This window comes from Glycine soja, chromosome 1 (genome assembly GCF_004193775.1).
Source record: "Glycine soja cultivar W05 chromosome 1, ASM419377v2, whole genome shotgun sequence".
Lineage (NCBI taxonomy): Eukaryota > Viridiplantae > Streptophyta > Magnoliopsida > Fabales > Fabaceae > Glycine > Glycine soja.
Genome location: NC_041002.1, coordinates 33,596,289 through 33,617,834, shown reverse-complemented (window position 1 = coordinate 33,617,834; position 21,546 = coordinate 33,596,289). Strand labels below are relative to the sequence as shown.

The following is a 21,546-nucleotide window of genomic DNA, read 5'->3' as shown; positions in this document are numbered from 1 at the left end:
GTTTAAGGATCGAATTGAGACCAAAAATTTCTCTTAATGGCTTCATTGATATGAAAACTATGGGAATGAAATATTATTTTAACAAAAATAGCTGACACAAATAAACATTTAAGTTCCCAAAGTTTCCCTCATGGATTGAAATCTTGAAGTTTTAGTGATTTTTCCATTTTTGGCCCTCATTCTCAACCTTGGTCCATATGTCTATCACACAAACCCTAACCCTAATATATTAAGTAAACCATGGACACTAACCATAACCCTAACCATGGATTAGAGACACTTTTGCTTTATGCCTGTGCGTCAAAGACACTTTTGCTTTAAGTAGGGCGTGAGAGACACTTTGCTTTATGCCAGTGCGTTAGACACACCTTTGCTTTACACCAATGTATTAAAGACACTTTTGTTTTATGCCAGGGAGACAAAGACACTTTTATTTACGACAGTGTGTCAGAGACACTTTTGCTTTTTGCAAATGCGTTAGAGACACTTTTGCTTTATGCCAAAGAATCCAATGCTTCAAATCCTAACACTAACCCTTGGTCGTAAACCATTAACCTTGACCCCAAACCCAATACCTACACCGACAAACCTAACCCTAATATAATAATTGAACCCTATTATTAAGAGGAGAGGGAACTTCTTTTCTCTGATCTATTTTCTTTCAAATTATTTTTAATGATAAAAATTGTTATATAAATAGACTATTCAATATTCACATAACAATCAACAACTAGCTAGCATTCACTCACTAGTTCACAACTTCATCCTCATCTATTCATGTCAGAGAATCCACTGCTTCAAACCCTAACCCTAGATAATAAGCCTTTAACCCTGACCCTGGACCATATACATGCACTGAAAAATCTAACCCTAATATAGTAACTGAACCATAAGCCCTAACCCTAACCCTAGGTCAGGGAATCCAATGTTTTACAACAGTGCATTAGAGACACTTTTGTTTTATGCTAGGGAATCCAATGCTTCAAACCCTAACCCTAACCCTCGGTCGTAAACCCTTAACACTGACCCCTATATAGAAATCATATTCATCTTTCATTTAACACATCTACACAACACTTTCTTTCTCTATTTCTTTCTTCTAACTTTACAAACACAAACCCTCTATCATATTTCTTTCTCAATTAATTGTCTATTACACAAAATTTCTTCCTCATCTATCAATTGGTTAATGCACTACAATGGTCAAATAATAAAAACAAATGAAGGGGTGACGTTTCAAAACCTCCACTCGATGTTCTTTCAAACAAAGCAAGACCTCACACTTGAAGCCTTGAAAAAAATCTACCAAAGGCTTTGACTTCAACCACTATACCAAGTATGCAATATTTCATTTCGATACCCATAAGTAGTGGGCTCGGAATGCTAAAGTTCACAACAATGCAACTTGTTAATGACAAAGATGTCAAATGTATGATTTTTGTTGTTCGCCAACATGAGATTCTTTCATCCAATTAATTGTATGTAAATATCCAGGTACATACACTTCCCACCCCAAACCCTCAACCAATATCTCATGAACCTCAATATTATCCTCAGTTCCATTATTCACACACATACGATGCAACCCAAGACACTTTTGCTTTAACCCAACCACAACAAAATTTATTTGAACCAAACATATCTTCTTTTACTCAACTTCTTTCTGCACCATTTTTCGCCAATTTGTTAAACTCACAAACATTTGATGCTATTGAGGATCAACCTCACCATACTTAAGTACTCCTACCATAAAACCTACCTCATCAACCCAATCAAATGAACCTGATTTATAGCAGAGCCTAGATTACCTAACAAAGAATTCGATCCCTTTAGTAAGGATGAGGATGAAGTTCTACGCAATCAACCCCAAAAAGAAGCTGAGTCTATTTCCCCAATAACAACCGTACCACCATACTACATACCACCACACAAGCATAATTTTGAAGATTATGAATACAACCATAGCTTGGATCGCAAAGAAGTCCAACATTCAGTGGGGAATCTCTTTGAAGGGATGCATTTTTTAACAAAACAAGAAGTACTACATGCTTTGCAGCAATATCATGTAAGCAAAAGAGTTAACTACAAGACACAACTATCAAACCCAAAAAAACTAATTGTCATTTGTGATGACAATAGTTGTGCTTAGAGGTGTAGGGCATCATACATGCTTGCAAGTAAGCGGTGTGAAATAAGAAAGCTTTGTGAATCCCTTACATGTTCAAAACCAATAATCTCATAAGATCTTGCAAAGTTTCCATATCAGCTCATCAGTAAAAGCATCCACACGTTGATTGAAAACGATCCATCAACTTTAGTGCCAACCTTGATATAATACATCAAAAGCACTTAAGGATATGCTACCACGTATTGGAAAGCATGGTTGGCAAAGCAAAAGATCATTGCAAACTTCTACAAAAACTGCAAAAGATCGTTCCATGATTTATCGAGATTGTTGCAAGCTATGCATTAATTTCTTCCTGGCATAATCATAGAGAAGGAAACACTGCCAATGCCACCACAAGAGGTCAAGTGATAGAGGGTTTCGTGAAATTCCATCGTCTTTTTTTGAGTCTTAGATTGTGTATTGATGGGTTTCAATATTGCAATCCCATGGTTCAGGTCGACGGAACATGGCTGTATGATAAGTACAAGGTAACCCTCCTTGTGGCAATTGCAGAAGATGACAACAATAAAATCCTTCCAATAGCCTTTGCCATTGTCGAGATTGAAAGAGCAGAAATGTGGCTCTTATTCCTCCAAAAATTAAAAAGGCATGTCACCCACAACATGGTCTATGTTTGATTTCAGACAGACATGAGTCAATAAAAAGTGTCTACTCAAGACATAATAGTGGGTGGATGACACAAAATTTTGTGCATGTGTTCTGCATTCAACACTTTGCAAAGAATTACATAAGGAGGTTCAAGAACAATGCCATAAAATAACTAATTATCAATATGGATGAGAACCAAAGTTCTTTCTCTTCATATTAAATATCACTTCATTTTGTAATATTGAAACTCTATGTTTATAACTACTTAGCATATGTAAGGATAAAGCCTACGTTCAATCATTACTAAAATTCTAAGGGAGAAAGAAGATGATCACCGAGCAATTACTTGCTCAGTGAGATTTTGCAAGAAAAATGGACTCTCACATGGGATGGTGGCTGACGATGGGGACACATGACCACCAACCTTGTTGAGTTGATTAATTTAGTACTCAAGAAATTTTTCAATAAGTGTGCTAGTAAAATCAACATATCTAAGGTGTAATGCATTGTTCAACAAAAGAGGGAGAGAAGTCAAAACAATGCTTGCATTTAGCCAATTTATACGCAAGTAGTAAACAAGGTCATCGAAAACGCACAAAGAAAGGCAAACACTCACATTGTTCTTGAGTTTGATTGATGTGACACAAATTTCTTAGTCCAGGAGATAATAAAACTGAGAGAAGTTCGCCTCATTGGAAATTTCACGGTCAGTTTGGATGAAAGGTGGTGTGACCGTGGCAAATTACAAAAATTGTACATGCCTTGTTGTCATGTTGTTGCTGCTTGTAAGCATACTCACCATAAGTATAAGAACTACATACAACTTGTGTATACATTGGAAAGTGTCTCCAACGTATACAAAGAATTGTTTGGAGAATTCCACAATGAAGCGTATTGACCACCATGTCATGAGCCAATGATCTGTTCCGACCTAGACAAGAAAAGAAATTCTATGGGTTGTCCTATCTACTCTCAAATTCACACCGAAATGGATATTCGAGAATTGAGTCAACCAAAGCTAAGTTTCATGTGTTGCATCCCAAACCATTCAAAGAAAAATTGCGTCCACCATGTAGGCTCAAGCCAACAACATTAAATTTATGTTTACCCTTTGTATTTTAAACATTTTGTTGTATTGTTTCAAACTTAAATCTTTTGTTTTATTGTTGGTAATTTTATATATAATTTTTTAATTTAAGTATTTTAGTTCAATTCAACTTGTTGGTTACATGTTTTTTTTTAATTTCAAAAATGTATTTTAATAATCAAATATAATGAAAATACAAAGAAATTGAAATGTATGTAAAGGTGAGCTTCTGTACAGTCTTTCTTTATTTTGAGAATGTAAAAGTAATTGAATACTAAATAGAGCTATTTTTAACTAAATGATTTTTAAATCAACTTTATTTCATTTTAGTAGAATATTTTAAAATAAATGTATTTAATAATTGGAATATGAATTAAAAAAATTAAATATATGAAGGGATGTGTTCAACAGAATAAGTGTAACTGTTCCTAATAGTATACCTATTATTTTATATCCTCAATTATTATTTAAAATAAATAATCATAATTTATTTTTTATTTAATTTTATATAAAAATATTTTGTATGTGTGTTTTATTTTATATTTAATTAATTATATAAAAATATTTTGTTAGTATAATATGCATATTATAAGTTTTTTTTATCCGTATGCATAATATAACTTTAGTCACATTATTTTATATATATATATATATAATGAATATAACAATGAAATTAATATTTTTAATTCATAAATCTTGCACTTTTTTCCGTAATGAAACTTGGTGAATGATGTTGCTTTAACTTTTGCTTCTATTTCTATTGATCTTTTTATCCTAATATGTCTATGATATTAAACTTAAGCTTTTTCTAAAAGTAATAAAAAGACCAAGATAAAACAAACAAAAAGAGAACTAATTAAATTTCATATTGAATAATTACACTTTTTTAAGCATGAATAATTACAGTGTAATAAAATAAAAAAAGTGATTTAGTGAAAGTAATTAGAGTTATTAAATAAAAAAGTGATTTGAATTATCCAAGATAATAAAATAACAATGTAGTATTAAGAAAAAAGTGTGAAAATCATAAAAAAAATTCCGTTTAACAACTTATGATGAAGTTTTTTTTTTCTATACCACATATAGAGAATTAAAAAAAATAAAAAAAACTAAATTAAAAAAAATCAAATTAAGAAATTATAAATAAAGAACAGTTTAGAAAAACTATTCCTAAATGGATTTTTTTAAAATAAAATCACGTGCAGAAATCAATTTCCCATATCTCTAAACGTGTGTAAAAAAACAATAAAAAATGTAGTTTAGAAATCGGTTTCCAAAAATTAATTTATGGGAAACCAATTCCTAAACTACGGGAAACCAATTCCTAAACTACGGAAAAATAAATTACAAGTGAGAAATTGGTTTGAGGAGAGACCGATTTCTCACCATGAACATTATTTTGTATTATTGGAATAAATATTTTTTGGATTGTATTATTTGATAAGTATTTTTTTGTATTTTTTAGGTAAAAAAGTCTTTTATATGAACAAAAAATATATTTTAGTCTTCTACTTATTATTACACTTGATAGCCTCCATTTTGTAACCCTAAAAATAACATCATCCCTGTAAAATACCCAAAGTTTGTTTTGGGTGAAAGTTGATTAAGAAGAATTAATCATGAATGAACAAGGTTTGAGGGTAGACTATAAGGTGTGATTACGGAAGGTAAATGAAGCTCCTAAAATGACACAAGTTTAAGAAACCGTTGTAAATTATATCGGAGACAAAGTTATCATGGGTTATATAAAAATATAAATAAAATAATGTAAAATATTTATATATTTAAATTTTAATTATATAAAATAATGTTTTCTAAAATACTAGTTTAACTTAAAATACATATCTGAAGACTGCAGAGCCTGCGTTCATAATCCAATAGCCTAAAATAATTTAGCTTATATTTTATTAACTCAATATTATGTGAAAAAAATATAGATACTCTTCTTACATTTTCTATCTCACTGCATAGAATTCAATTTAAAAAAAAAGGGGTTGTTACAAGATCTAAAAAAGGAAAAGAGAAAAGAAACGTATTAATTTATTTCCACTATGCCATAGCATTTTTAATTCTGTTTGCTTTCAATAGAATACTGAAAATCACTTTTTTAATACAATTTTTAAAAAAATTTCAAAGAAAATAATTTTAAAATTAAATATATTTTTACTACTATATATTTTCATTTTTTTATTTTAAATTTTATCAGAAAATAGACAAACAAACAACTACTTAAATTTTCATTCTCTACCAAAGTTTTCAGAATTTAGGATGAATTTGAAATATTAAAAAAATAGTTTAAAAGTAGAAAAATTTTGTAAAAAATAGATGAAAATTGAAGACAGTTTAGGGTGTGGTAACGTTTGAAGAAAAAAATTAGTTTAAATAAAATTTACTACTTTGATTGATAAGTTTTATATAAAAGAGTTTAGAACACAATTTAGTTTATGCAATTCATGAATACTTTTAAAAAAATAATAATTAAAATTTTTTAAACAAATAAACTGATACATGAATCAAATTTACTTAATTTTAAAATAAAGACTTAATTAATTAAAATCACACATAATTTGAACTAAAACAATAAAAGCTGCCAAGTTTTCTTTTGTTTATACTCCTGTAACCATAGCATGTTTCTTCAATTTGATTAACAATGCTAACTGTCACGGAGACGAGCCTCAATTCCTAATGCCACATAGCTTCCTATTTGAATCCTTATTGTTTACGACCGAAAACATCGTATAAAATTAACATTAAAGCATCTTTAATGTACAAAGTTCCAAAAGTGACTAGTGCTAATCAATGTCACAGACATGTTTTCAGCTTTCTATTGTCTTACATTCTTCTCTTGTCAGACATCGATAGATTCAACATTGATCAATGTCTTCTTGTCCTTCCTATTCTTTTTAAATTTAGTTGAAAACTTCACTGTTTTTGCCGTGGCAGAATCTTGTTCAGGGGCTGGAAGTAGTCTTATGCCAAGGCCTCTTTTCCTGGAAGACACTTTCTCCTCCAGCAACTCTTTTTTTTTTTCCTCCGTAGATTAATCAAGGAAATCATAATTGTTGAAATATTCATGCTTCTAAGCATGTTGAGAGAAATCAGAAATGGTTCTATAAATGTTTGAGAGTACGAATTTTGATAGTGTTCCTGGTTTGCAAACCTATAAGTTACTAATGAATTGACATGCAGCGTGAGATTTTGCTGAAACTGTACACCAGAATGGATGAGTGCAACGATTACTTTCTGAAGCTAGAGCTTATCTTCTGTTTTATGGAAAGGGAGAAAGTATTTATCTTCTGCCACAATCTTGCATCTGTGAAGTTATTAATAGAGTTATTAATTGAGATGTTCTTCAAATAGGAAAAAGATAGAGAAATTGTGTTGCTTAGCGGGAAACTAGACCTCTTTGAACATGGGAAAGTGATAGATAAGTTTGAGGAGCATCAAAGGTACTCTTTGCTTCACTTACAACTTTTGTACTGTAGGTATTAGTTTGATAGCAGCTTCTAGAGTGATATATATTTTTGGACTCAGATTGGAATCCATTGAAGACAAAGCAGGCTATTGCAAGGGCTTTTAAGAGTTGTTAGTTAAAGACATAGCTAGGTCAACTGAAAGCCTTCCTCATATTAAAAGCAATAAATTCAAATCTTTAATTTGGTATTAAAAAAAACACTAGATGTTGCTTCTGATATCTCTCACTTAGTATACATAGATGGTGGAGACATATAGAAGATGTTGCTCAATCTAGTCAGCAATTAATCATGGAATAATGTATTTATATATACACTGCACAATTCTTATATAACTGAATCTTCTGTCATTTGACTAGATAAGGTTTATTATATACATATATATAATATATATGCATATATATTAATTTTCAATGTTCAATGTAATTTATAGACACTTTTTGTTTTCTTGTTTGATTTGTGATCACAACATTTATTGTTGGACATTATAGTGATCATCATCACAGGTACGAATGTTTTTCATAGACTTTTGATGGTTTTTTTGTTACCAATTCTTTTAGAACTTGTTGACTGTGATTAATGGTTATTGCTTTATATATAAGTTATGTTAATCATGAGTGAACCCTAAATTTCCGTTTGAGATTCAATACAATGATTCTTACAGACAATTTGCATTAATCATTGTTTTGAATCTTGAATTGTCTGTTTGGACAGTTTGGGAAGAATAATTTATTTATAGTAGATTCATACGTAAAGGTTAGCTTTCTTTTCTTAAATTTGATGAAATTTTGGTTAGTGCATTTCACTTTGTTCTCCGGGCGCATACTTGATTGTGGTGGAATTTATGTCAGCACTTTCATGTTGTGTACTTAGAGATCAATGTGAAATGCTATCGAAATTTCATCAAATCTAAGAAAATAAAGTTAACTTTTACATATGAAACTACTATAAATAAATGTCTTCCTGAATGGGATAGGGCCACACCTTTAATGAAAAAAGTGAGGTTTTCATGCATGGACTCACTAGCTTTGTGAGTATGATAGAGCTATTAATTAGATGGCATTGAGGATGAATGCAAGTCGCATCAGCCCTGCGTATCAGGAAGGCATTGAACAGTTCTTGCAATTTGTTTCCGAAAGAAGTCGACTGAATGAGGATGGAAAATATTTATGTCCTTGTATAAATTGTTTGAATAGGAGACGACAAGTACTAGACGACATACGAGAACATCTGCTGTGTGATGGGATTAAGAAGAATTATACGACATGGATATGGCATGGTGAATTGGCAGACATGTAGAGAGGGTCTCAAACTGAACCGGGAGATAGCCTAGAGGAAATGATTTATGATCTTAGACAAAAGTCTTTTCAGCAAGCACATTCCCCTATGTATGATACATTGGAAAGTGATTCTAAGAAGCCTTTGTATCTGGGGTGCAAGAAATCTTTGACCATGTTGTCAACAGTGTTAAGTCTAGTTAATGTCAAAGCCAAATATGGGTAGAGTGACAAAAGCTTCACTTCACTGCTTCAGGTAGTGCAAGAAATGCTTCTAGAGGAAAACACATTGCCAAAAATTTATTATCAAGCGAAAAAGATACTATGTCTGATGGGTATGGAGTATTAGAAAATACATGCATACCCTAATGATTGTATATTGTACAGACATGAGCATGAAGAAATGCATAAATACCCCAGGTGTAGGATATCATGGTACAAAGTGAAGGATGATGATGAGTGCAGTAGTGATGAACTCACAATGAAACGCCCCCCAGCGAAGGTGTTATGGTATGTTCCAATCATTCCAAGGTTCAAGCATTTGTTTGCTAATGCAAATGATGCAAAAGACCATACATGGCATGCAGATGGGAGAAATTGCGATGGAATGCTTCGTCATCCGACTAATTTCTTCCAGTGGAAGATGATTAACCGTTTGTATCTGGATTTCAAGAAAGAGGCAAGAAATCTTAGGCTTGGACTTGCCACTGATGGAATGAATCCTTATGGTAGTTTAAGCACTCAGCACAGTTCATGGTCTGTTTTGCTAGTAATTTACAACTTACCTCTTTGGTTGTGCATGAAGTAAAAATACATGATGTTGTCTATGATGATATTGAGCCCAAGACAACTAGGAAATAACATCGATGTTTATCTCATCCCTTGATTGAAGACTTGACAAAGGTTTGGGACTAGAGGGTTATCGTCTTTGATGGGTATCGAAATGAGACATTCAAGTTGCGTGCAATGCTATTTTGTACCATTAATAACTTTCCAACATACGGGAATTTGAGTGGATACAGTGTTAAGGGCCATCGTGCATGCCCTATCTATGAAGAAGACACAAGCTATGTACAATTGAAACATGGAAGAAAAATAGTATACACTCAACATCGACATTTTCTGCAAGCTTATCACCCTTACCGGCGATTGAAAAAAGCTTTTAATGGAAGTCAAGAGCATGAAAGTGTAACGATACCGTTAACTAGCCAGTAGGTTCTTGGGCGGGTTGAGGACATCAATACTATATTTGGAAAGACCAAAAAGAAGGAAAAAAGTAAAACTTGGATATGGAAGAAGAGGTCGATATTGTTTGATCTTCCATATTGGTTTGATCTAGGTGTCTGACATTGTATTGATGTTATGCATGTGGAGAAAAATGTGTGTAATAGTGTCATCGACATGCTTTTTAACATTGAAGGCAAGACAAAGGATAGTTTGAATACTCGTTAAGATCTAGTTGAGATGGGTACATCCTCTAGCTTGTCATACTTTGTCCAGAAAAGAGAAGATAAGTTTTTGTTAGTGTCTGTAACATATGAAAGTGTCACAAGGATACTCTTCAAATATTAAGAGCCTTCTACAGTTCAAAGATCTAAAGCTAGTTGGCTTAAAGTCTCATTATTGCCATGTCTTGATGCAACAACTGTTAGTCATGGTGATACAAAATATTTTTCCTAATAAAGTTAGGCATGTCACAACTCGCCTATGCTTTTCTTCAATGACATACTAGCAAAGTCATTGATCCTCTCAAGTTAGATGAGCTGGAAAATGAGGTTGTTATTATCTTGTGTCGGTTAGAGATGTATTTTCCTCCTTTGTTTTTCGACATCATGGTCCATTTAATTGTTCATCTGGTGAGGGAAATTAAATGTTGTGGTCCCGTTTACTTGCGGTAGATGTACCCGGTTAAGCGATACATGAAGATCTTAAAAGGGTATACAAAGAATCTACACTGTCTTGAAGCATCTATTGTTGAAAGGTACATTGCAGAAGAAGCTATTGACTTTTGTTCACAGTACATTGAAAAGACAAAACCTGTTGGGTTTTTTTAGTTTCGACATGACGAAAGAGTGGGCGAGGTAAGGTTCAAGAGGACTGCATTTTATCACTCCAAGTCTAGAAGAGTTGCAACAAGCTCATTTATATATACTAAATAACAATAATGAAGTTATGTCATACATAGTTCATCACAAAGCTTTAGTCAAGGAAAGTATCCCAAAAATGACAAAGAATAGGGTGTTGAAAGTGCATAACAAGACTTTCCTACAATGATTTAAGGATATAATCTTTGGTGACGATAATGCTTCTGAAACGTTAAGGAAGTTAGCAGATGGGCCTAATAGAAATGTTATAACTTAGAAAGGATACGATATCAACAAGTATTCATTCTACCCAAAATCACAAGACAACAAGAGTATAATGCAAAACAATGAGGTTAGTCTAAGGGCTGAATCTCAACAGTTTGCTATTGTATATGATGACAATCCCCATGTAGCTTCCATGCCTTACTTTTTAGTCATTGAAGAAATCAAGGAGCTTAATTATGTAAAATTCACTTTCTGTGTTTTCAAGTGTAAATGGGTTGATAGCAATATCGGTGTGCGAACTGATGATTTTAGATTTGAAGAATCTCGCTTATCAGAATGAGCCTTTCATCATGGTAGAACAAGCTAAATAGGTGTTTTATGTTCAAGATCCTTGTGATGAAAGGTGGTCAATGGTTTTACATGGAAAAACAATTAGTGTTAATGTTGAAGATGATGATTCAACTGTTGATACATGTCTTAGTCCTTTCTCCACACAAATGCCGCTTAACGTCAATAAAGAAGAAGAAGTTGACGACCTCCTCGCAAATTGTAATGATCATGATGAAGAAGAATTAATCAACAACGTATAATATAATTCAATTTATATTTACTTGCTTTCATAATTTCAATTACATAACTTAATATAGTTTTCAGTTGAGTTTAATTAATTTTGTTTTTTAACAGGTACATGGTTACACCACTCAATTCCTTCCTGCTCACATTCAGTGAGCATGATATTATCTAAAAGTTAAAAATGAAACAATAGGTGTCTAAGTAATTTTAGAATTGTAGAGTTATGTTAATTTAGATTATTGGGTTACAAATGATTTTATGTATTGACTTTCATTACTTTAAATATTTCTTTTAATTGATAGTAAATATTCACTTATTATGCACAAAATTTTAATTGCCTTCATAAAAGCAGTCTAGATTGGTTTTGTTTTTCAATTTACAAATTAATTTGGTATAATTGAAAAAACAGACAAGATATTAAAAAAATTCAAAAAAGAAAAACCAATGTTTTTTGCGCAACAACATCAATTTTTCTTAAAATTGATGTTGTTTTCTGCTCACCAACATCGGTTTTTAGAAAAACCGATGTTGGTTTGTACATATGTTACTTTTTTCGTTATTTCTTACTCTACAACATCAGTTTTCATTGGTTTTTTTAGAAAACCGATGTTGTGTAGTTTAGCTTCACATCGGTTTTCAAAAATCGATATTAACGTCGATACTTTTAATGTCAGTAGTTTCAACATCGGTTAATAACTGATGTTGAAAGTCTTTAATAACCAACATTAAAAACTTATTTTCTAGTAGTACATCTACAGTGGGTCGCTAACCAAACTGATCACTACTAGAAAAAACACTTTTAACATAAGTTATTTTGAATATTCAACATCAATTTTTAACTGATGTTGAAACTACCGACATTAAAAGTATCAACATTAACATCGGTTACTAAAAAACTGATGTTAAAATACACAATACAACATCGGTTTTTATGAAAATTGATGTTGTATGGTAAGAAATATATAAAGAAAGATGCAAAAACAATATCGGTTTTGATAAAAAATGATGTTGTAAGGTGCATTACAACGTCGGTTTTGACAAAACCAATGTTGTAAGGTACATAACAACATCGGTTTTAGCATAACCGATGTTGTTTTTGCCCCTTTTTTTTATAAATATTTTGTGTGTTTTGTTAATTAACCCAAACCTACAAATTGAAAACAGATCCAATCCTGACAATATAAAATATTATATTCAAATTATTATTGAATAATTATTATCAAATAAAAGAAATACTTAAAGTAATCCATAGAGTATGCAATTTTGATTTACACAAAGTTGTGCCATTAACGATCTTGTCCTTATTGACAATTGTTTATTTATGCTTCTCATTTATTCTAATTTCTAATTGCAATATCAAAAATTATTTTTAGGTCTACCATGATTGTACAAGAACTTGATTTTGGATTCCAATAATCACAGGCAGTGCACCACATTCAGGGGGCAAATAGACAAAGTCTAAACTAGTGTGTCTAAGAACTCACTTACTGTGGTATATTTCAGGTGTGGATATAGTTGTGTACCATTCACACCAAAGGATGACTCAATATCAAAGTATGTGTGATCTCCCTTTATGAAAGCAGAATATATGAAGACCATCTCAAAATTGGCAGGGAAAGAAGTCCCTGTAATGCCAACAAAGAAATGTAGGCATATGTTAGCATTTTTCTCACTTTTTCTTTTTAAAATGAAATGGTGCATACATATATTTAAGAAAAGACATTCATATCCATAGAAATTATTATATCCAGTGATTACTATGGTTTTGATTAGTCTTTATGTGGCATGTAACCAAACGTTATTAACTCTTCCATAAATTGAAAATCCCAATTATATGTCATGTAAAGATTGGTTAGGACATTGGACATGTGATGATCTAATAATCATATAGAAATAATTATTGTATGAGATGATTGTTCATGCCTCCTATATTCTTGACAAGAAGTTGTAAAGTTATACATACTATTATAATACCTTTGATTTTCTGGAGCAACTCTCCTTCAAAGACATGCAATGTCTCAAGCTTCTTGCCAATCTTAATCTCCCACATCTCAACCATCTCATTCAAAGAACAAACATTTCACGGGGGTCTCAAATACAACACTTTGTTTAACGTACAAGGGTCATGAACTGCATTGTTAGTGAATGCAGCAACATCACTTTACTTCATGAAGACACCTGCAAAGAAACCATTCATGAAAAAGTAATAGAACACCAAGTGAAAGAATAACAAACAACGATTTTGATTGATGGAGCATACCCTTTATATTCCCATCAAAAAATATGGTGACCTTGTCCCTTGGAGGAGTATCTAAGCTTGGCTGAGCAAGAGAAGGAAGCAAAATCCTCACAAAGAAATTGCATGAGATGAAAGTGTAAGGAATGCCTTCAGCCTCCACAAGTCTACGAATTTCAACTTTGGGTGCATAAAAATTATAGCCATCTTCAAGCACAAATACTTGAACCCTGGTAGGATCTAACCCAAATTTAGATGGGATAAACCTCTGAGGCACACAATTAATTAATAACAGATTATTGAACACATTTAATAACTCAAATAACTTAAGGAAATGATGCTTCTCCAATACATAGATGTATAGTGAGAACTCTGGTTACATATATCTTAATAGAAGAAAAAAAGTATGACAATAACTGCTTTAGAAACTGTAGAACCAATCAGCTACAATCTTCTATTAGAAAAAGAGAAGAGGATTAAAAAAATGCTATATTTAAATACTACATTTCCATTGTCAACTTAACTACTTGGTGCAAGAGAATTGAAAAAACCACTGATAATCATAGATCTACTTTGCCAGGATATCATGGGAAGGGAATCATATGTCTAATATTTTCCAAGCCAGTGGCAAAGAGAATCATCCTTTCAAATCCAAGGCCAAATTTGGCATTTTCACTATTCCATACCGCCTTAGATCAAGGTACCACTCATATGGCTCAACAGGCAAACCCATTTCCTTTATTATGCAATTTAAATACAATATTAACATGGAAAACAATACAAGGAAAGAAATTAAGAAAAGACAAAGTAAACAGATATATGAACCTTGTCTAGATGACATCATAATGTTCTTCCCTTTGGCTTCCACCAATTAGTTTTCCAACCTGAAATTACATTTGCATGCTTCTATTATGCCATGCATTACAAACAAGATGAAAACAAAATATACAGAACATATACCTTGGGTACAAGCACATCCATAACAACCACTGTCTTTAAGTCATCATTGAGCCGCATGTAGAATGCTTCAATATCTTTTGGATAGTTATATACAATGACAAGCTTCTAAAACTTTACATTTGTTAGGTATCTGCATAACATTATACCCCTAAGATATCACACAACACAAATAAAAAAAACAAGAACTAGACAAAAAACCAAATTTCAATTAAGCGTACCTTTCATGCTCAAATGCTAAGTCAATTACCCATTTTTGTTCATTTTCAAATTTCTTACCATTCTTCACAATGTCTTCCAGTATTTCCACTGCTTCTGTATATGTAAATCGAATAAAGGGAGTGGAAGTAACCAATTTCAAATGGTCAATGCAACCTTTATCAAACTTATCAGCCATAAAATCCATATCCTCAAGGCAGTTGTCAAGTAACCATTGACAATTAAATTTCACATATGCCTTGGCACAGTTCATATCATCCTAAACCAAAAACACATAACTAAACTTCATTTCTACCACAACAAAAGCAAAAGCACCAAACATTATAAGTAGGGGATAAGTAGGCAACTCAACATTGCCCTAAAACTTTAACAACTTCATTGCCTTATCCAAAAAATATAATATTTTTATCAACATTCAACTGATAAGTTAGGAGACAATATTATATTAGTCAACCTTTATGATAGAGGTGCAACCAACCCGTTTAATGATCCTTTATAACGGATTGGAGGTCCTGTGACAAGGTCCAAGACTAAGAGGATGAAGCAAGCATTGCAAGGCCTGATTTTAAAGATCAAAGAGAAAGAAGACCAACGTGAACTAAGGGTTGCACCTAATTGGGCCACTCCCCTACAAGTTGATGAAGATTTTTTGAGACCAACTTGAATAATCACTTTGGGAAGCCCAATTTACAAAACAAGCATCCATGGGTTGAGTTGATCAATTTTGGTGGACTATTAATTTTGGGCTGATTAGATAATAATTAAGCCTAACATGCATGACCTTTTATTGTTATTTTAAGTCTTTTAATATTTAGATTAGTTATTGGGCCTTGGGCCTAAATTAGGGTTATTAGTAGGAGTATAAATAGACTCCTTAAACACTTTGTTAGGAACAATTGAAAAACTAATAAAATTTGAGAGTTTCTCTATTGTGAGATCTTTCCCTTTGTTCTTGGGTTAAGAACTGATAGTGTTGCTTCTATCGGCAGGTCACGGTTAGGGTCACGCTCCTTTTGATAACTTTGGTTCTACAGGCAGATCACATTTAGGGTCAAGTTCCTGTTTGTTTATACATGTTTTTAAAATGATTCTAAGCAATCTCTTATCATTTGGTATCAGAGCTTCGGCTCTTGAATCAGGTGTTATATATCCTTTGTGTTTACTTTCTTCTTTTGCTTCCTCCTTTGCTTGTTTTTTTTCCTTTGTTTAACTTTATATTACTGTTTCGTGTTCCTTTGTTCTATTTCTTCGAGTCTATCTTCCTTTTTTGAACTCTATCTAGTATTAATATCCTTTTTGTCTTCTTGTTTAAATATATTATCAGAAAATTCGTACAAAAAAAGGAAAAAAAATCCAATTTCCAAATTTGGAGCCAAAATTTGTTACAATCCATATTTGGATAGTTAAAGCTGCCAAAATTTCGTTACAATCCATATTTGGATAACTAAAGTTGTTGGGATGTGAATTTGTTTTTCAAATCTGGAGCCAAAATCCTATTACAATCCAGATTTGGATAATTGAAGTTGTTAGGATCTGAATTTGATTTTCAAATTTGGAACCAAAATTCTGTTATAGTCTAGATTTGGATCTTCCCAATCACATATTTTTGTTCAAATTTGAATTTTGTGCAAAAAAAATGGTGCAGAAAAAAAAACGTGAAAAAAGTATAAAGAAAGGAAGAACATCTAGACTGTTTTTTGTTGGATTTCCCCTGCAATTACTTTTTGGTCCAATTCTTCTTTATACTAATATGTTCAAGGGAAATCCGATTCGCCAGAAAGCGCACCGGATCATCAAGTATTTAAAATTAAAATAGTTAGATTTCTTCATCCATAAGCAACACACTCGCCTGGGCGAATTGGCCTACACCTCTTGGCTCTTTTCTATAAATAGCCATGTCTTTGAAGATAAAAAGGATGTAGTAGTGTTCCCATATGGTTCCTTTTTCCCCAATTCTCAACAATTATATTCAAGGGAATTGAAACACCAGAAAACGCACCGGATCGTCAAGTATTTAAAATTAAAACGGATGAATCCAAGTATCGAACTCAAGGAACTAGTATTAGACAGGGTTAAATTCAGAAATAAGGCATTGTTGAAAGAAACATTGATAATTGATGGTTTAGAACTGAATTAAACTAAGTCTAAGCTAAAAACAATAAAAATGCAAGTAAGATTGACAACAGTAGGTAAAAGTGTTGGGTCTTTCTAACAAACAAGCTGATGCATATAAGGATATTTCTCTAATCAATCATGCTTTTGTGTTCTATGTTGTAGCCTAAAGTACTAAACCTCGATCCCTCATTAGGCTAGCTTAACTCAAGCTTCGTCCTCAGATCCCTCTTGTTGGACTAGGCTTAACTTAAGCAGCCCTTGTAGGTTTAGACTAATTTAAACTAAGCTTCGTCCGCAAATCACTCTTTAAGACTAGGCTCAGCTTAAACAGCTTACATAAGTTTAGACTAATTTAACCTAAGCTTTGTTCTCATATCCCTCTTGTTGGACTAGGCTTAGATTAAATAGCATTATCATCACAGCATATTAAGAAAACTAAAACTTAATCCACAGATCCCTCATTTAAGACTAAGTTTCAATCCTGCTTCTATCAAGTTCTAAGGCAACAGTACATTTCCCAATGCTAAAGTCACCTAACTAAACATACATATCGGTGATCAGACCAAGGGCATGTAGAAATTAAGCATTGAAAGAAGCATTGGACACCGAAAACACAATCAATTAGATATTAAAGTAATTACATCAATTGTTCCTTAGAAATTCCCAACAAGAGTGTTTAGCCAGCCATACAAAAAAACCCTAACACGATTGAGATTAAGAGTAGAGAATAATTGTTCCTTACAAGTCAAAACGTTAGTTAAAGAAGTGAAATTAATTTTTTCCATGTAGGTGGTCAAAGTCAAAATTACAAGTCAAACTAGGTATTTTATGGAACTCAGGCATTCAAGACAACAAACGAATTAGAGGTTGTAGAAGCAATGCTTCAAGAAGATGTTTTGATGATGCCAAAGGAACGCGCTTCTCAAGTTTTATTCAATCCAAGAAATCAAAGATATATGATCAAGAAAACCTCTAGAATCTTCAAAGTTGAAAATGAAAGTTGGAAGCTGGAAGTGGAAGTTATTGGAAGTTGAAAGTTGAAAATGGAAGTTGGAAATGGAAGTTACTGGAAGTTGGAAGTAGAAGTTACTGGAAGTTGAAGTTGGAAGTGGAAGTTATTGGAAGTTGAAAGTTGAAAATGAAAGTTGGAAGTTGGAAGTTGGAAGTGGAAGTTGTGTAATCGATTATAGTGAGTTGGTAATTGATTACCAGTATTTAAAAATTCAAATTTCAAATATGAAGAGACATAACTCTTCAGAAGTAACTATGTAATCGATTACACCATTATGATAATCAATTACCAATAAGGCCTATATATATGTGACTTGGGCACGAAATTCTAAGAGAGTTTTCCTTGTTCACAAAAGGCATAATCCTCTCAAACAAAAATCTCTTATCATCCAACATTCCTTGGTCAAACACTTGTGTTATTCAATAAGGAATTGAGTGCTTCATTGTAAACATCTATCTCTTTCAAGAGAGATCATCTTCTTCTTCTTCTCTTTCTAATCAAAGGGCTAAGAGACTGAGAGTCTCTTGTTGTAAAGCATCTAAACACAAAGGAAGGGTTGTCCTTGTGTGTTTCAGAAAGTGTAAAGGATTTTTGAGATAATGGAACCCAAGCGGGTTTCTTGGGGACTGGACGTAGGCAACGAACTTTGCCGAACCAGTATAAAAACTGTGTTTGCACTTTCTCTTCCCTTAAACTCTTTTATTTATTGTTGCTTAACATTTACATTCAGATTGTTTAATTTGAATTATCTTTTGGAAACTCATCTTTAAGGGAACTTGGAACTTGCATTAAAAGTAAAGTAGAATTTTTAATTTGGGAAATAGTTTGTAATATCTTAATTCAACCCCCCCCCCTTTCTTAAGATATTTAAGGCCACTTGTCTAACAGAGGTGTGTATGATTTATTTTTGGTGGATTGACTAATAAGCATGTTCATAAATATATTATTTGCAAGGGACTATTTTTGGCTTTTTTAACATTTGGAGATTTTTTTTTTGGAAATTACTAAATGGAGGTATTTTTTAAATTAATTCACATTTATGGGTAAGTCATAAAAGTAGATACAACTTTGTAAACAGTAGTCACAAATATGGTCATGAAGTTGTGCTGCCATTAGATATTATTGTGCAATCGCTACAAGTTGCTAAGCAAAACATGTTAACCTTTGACGAATATCAACAATCTTTGTTGGACGAACTAGATGAGATAAATGAGAATATGATAGCAACACTTAACAATATTCTACTTAATAAACGAAAAATAGAAAAGGCTTGTAACAAGCATGGTAAGTTGTCGATTTTGCCGATGGGAGTAAAATATTTGGAAGTCGACATATGGTCCCTTAATTGGGAAGAACCATTTGTAGTAAGCCAAGTATTACCTAATGAAGTGTATACGCTAATAAACCAAGGAGGGAATGAGCTAGATAGAAGCATAAATGCTAAGTACTTAGAAATTTTCCATCCTTCTATTTGGGAAGTAGAACAAAATCAAAGGAGCAAAATGGTTTAGTGACCACAAGCTGGTTAATTAGTTGATCCAACAAAATGTCCAAATATATAGACTTATTAGAGAAATAAAATAAAAAAGTTGAAAAGGGCATAGATCCATGCATTGACAGCCAAATCTCTAGCCATGTTGATTGGTTCAATTGAAGAAGTTCTAGCATTGTCAATCATTGCATCCTTTATAGGTGAGCTTCAGGATTGGTCTTAGGAGCCACTACTGCACCATTGACGTCAACATCCATTTTAGAAACAACATCAATAAGTTCAAGGATTCAATAACTAGATCAACAATAAGAATAATAGAGGATGGACCAGCCGAAGTCGTTGGACTTGGGGAAGATTTAAACAAAGCTTGTTTGGCTTGTTCAAATAGTTGCCTTAGCTCACCCAAGCTTCAGGATTCAATAACTAGAAACAATAAGAATAATAGAGGATTCAATAACTACACCATTGATGTCAACATCCATTTTAGAAACAACATCAATAAGTTCAAGGATTCAATAACTAGATCAACAATAAGAATAATAGAGGATGGACCAGCTGAAGTCGTTGGACTTGGGGAAGATTTAAACAAAGCTTGTTTGGCTTGTTCAAATAGTTGCCTTAGCTCACCCAAGCCCTTTAGTCTGCGACAATGCCTCCTTCACCAACACCTAAATCCCTCTCTAGGCCATCCTTTTGATGCAAAAGATGATTAGTACTTGCATCCAAAGAAGAGGCTAGAGTGTAGAGTTGAATGTGGCGATCAGCACAGTTGTTGAGCTTGGTGTTTATAACAACAATCTATGGGTTTTATATGGCCAATTCTTTGTTGACCCTATCGAGTTTTGCTATCAAATCTTCAACCCTCTTGTTGAGGTGCTCTTGTTCAGCTAAGTTTGTCTGCCTTTCAACGTCCATTAATTGAAAATTGGTGTTATAAATGGAATTTTGAGCATGTAGCTCCCTTAGTTGGTTCAAATTGGTTGTTGCTGAATTGTATCTTTGTTGATGCATGTCATGGTTGAAGACAACATTGCCTACAAATAAACCAATTAATCTGGGTAGCTGGTGAGTTGATTCAGAAATGTGAAGAGTTTGGCCAATTTGGCAAAAGATAATCTAATGGATTTCAACATTGAAGGGTCAATAGGCACCTCATTGGTCATAAACTGCTCAACATGTTGAAAGTGGTCATCTGTGGGAGAACCGTCCGATGGAGCAATTAGCAAAGATGAAGTGGCGGATTGGAAGTATTGCATCAAGGCCTCTTCAGTGATGTTAGGCAGAATAATGTGCACAAAGGCCACAGAAGGATCAATTTGTGGAATTTGAATGGTGGGCATAACGCTTGGTTCGGTTATTCCTTAATATGTTCATTGATAGATGTGGATTCCTGCAAAAACATGAAGTGTTAGCCAAAGTAAAAAGGAATACTATGAGAATTGAAGGAATAATGCTTACATGCAAATTTTTGGTGATAGTATCAAGCTTGATTCTCTTTATTCCTCGACCCAAAGAAGTAGTCAATTTTAGATAATAGAACTAATCAATATCTGAAGAATATGAATGGATCATAGTTAACAAAAACAACTAAGTACCTTGGTTTGGGTAGATGATGGTGCAGGAGTAGCTCGACTAGTAACCATAGCTCTTGTAGTCCTCTTAAATGTTAAAGGGGGTGAATCAAGCGAGCTCCTTTCATTTGTGTCTTCGAGATCACCGATTTCAATCCGACGCTTGGCAATTGTTATAAAATGGATATAGTAAAAGTCAAATGCAGGTAAAATAGAAAACAAATTAGAATTATCATTACCCATCGAAGGGTTCCCTATGATAATGCCAACGAATTTTATTTTTGCTTTTTCAACATAGAAGACGCTTTTGGATATGGTGTTGGTTGTTGAGTAAAAGCCTCATTAGCCTCTAGATCGGCTGAAGGTTGCCCATCAGCACACATCGCATAGTAAAGGGTCCTAAGAGGAAAAAGTTTATCCTTGACTATTGGCCAACAGTCAAATAGTGT

The 21,546-nt window shown here is 32.9% G+C and overlaps 2 pseudogenes; both read right to left on the bottom strand.

The window, feature by feature from the left end:
• Nucleotides 1-12,953: 12,953 nt before the first annotated feature.
• On the bottom strand, nucleotides 12,954-14,243 carry LOC114424466 (annotated as a pseudogene).
• Nucleotides 14,244-14,291: 48 nt separating this feature from the next.
• Nucleotides 14,292-20,866, bottom strand: LOC114424371 (annotated as a pseudogene).
• Between the last annotated feature and the right edge of the window lie 680 nt (nucleotides 20,867-21,546).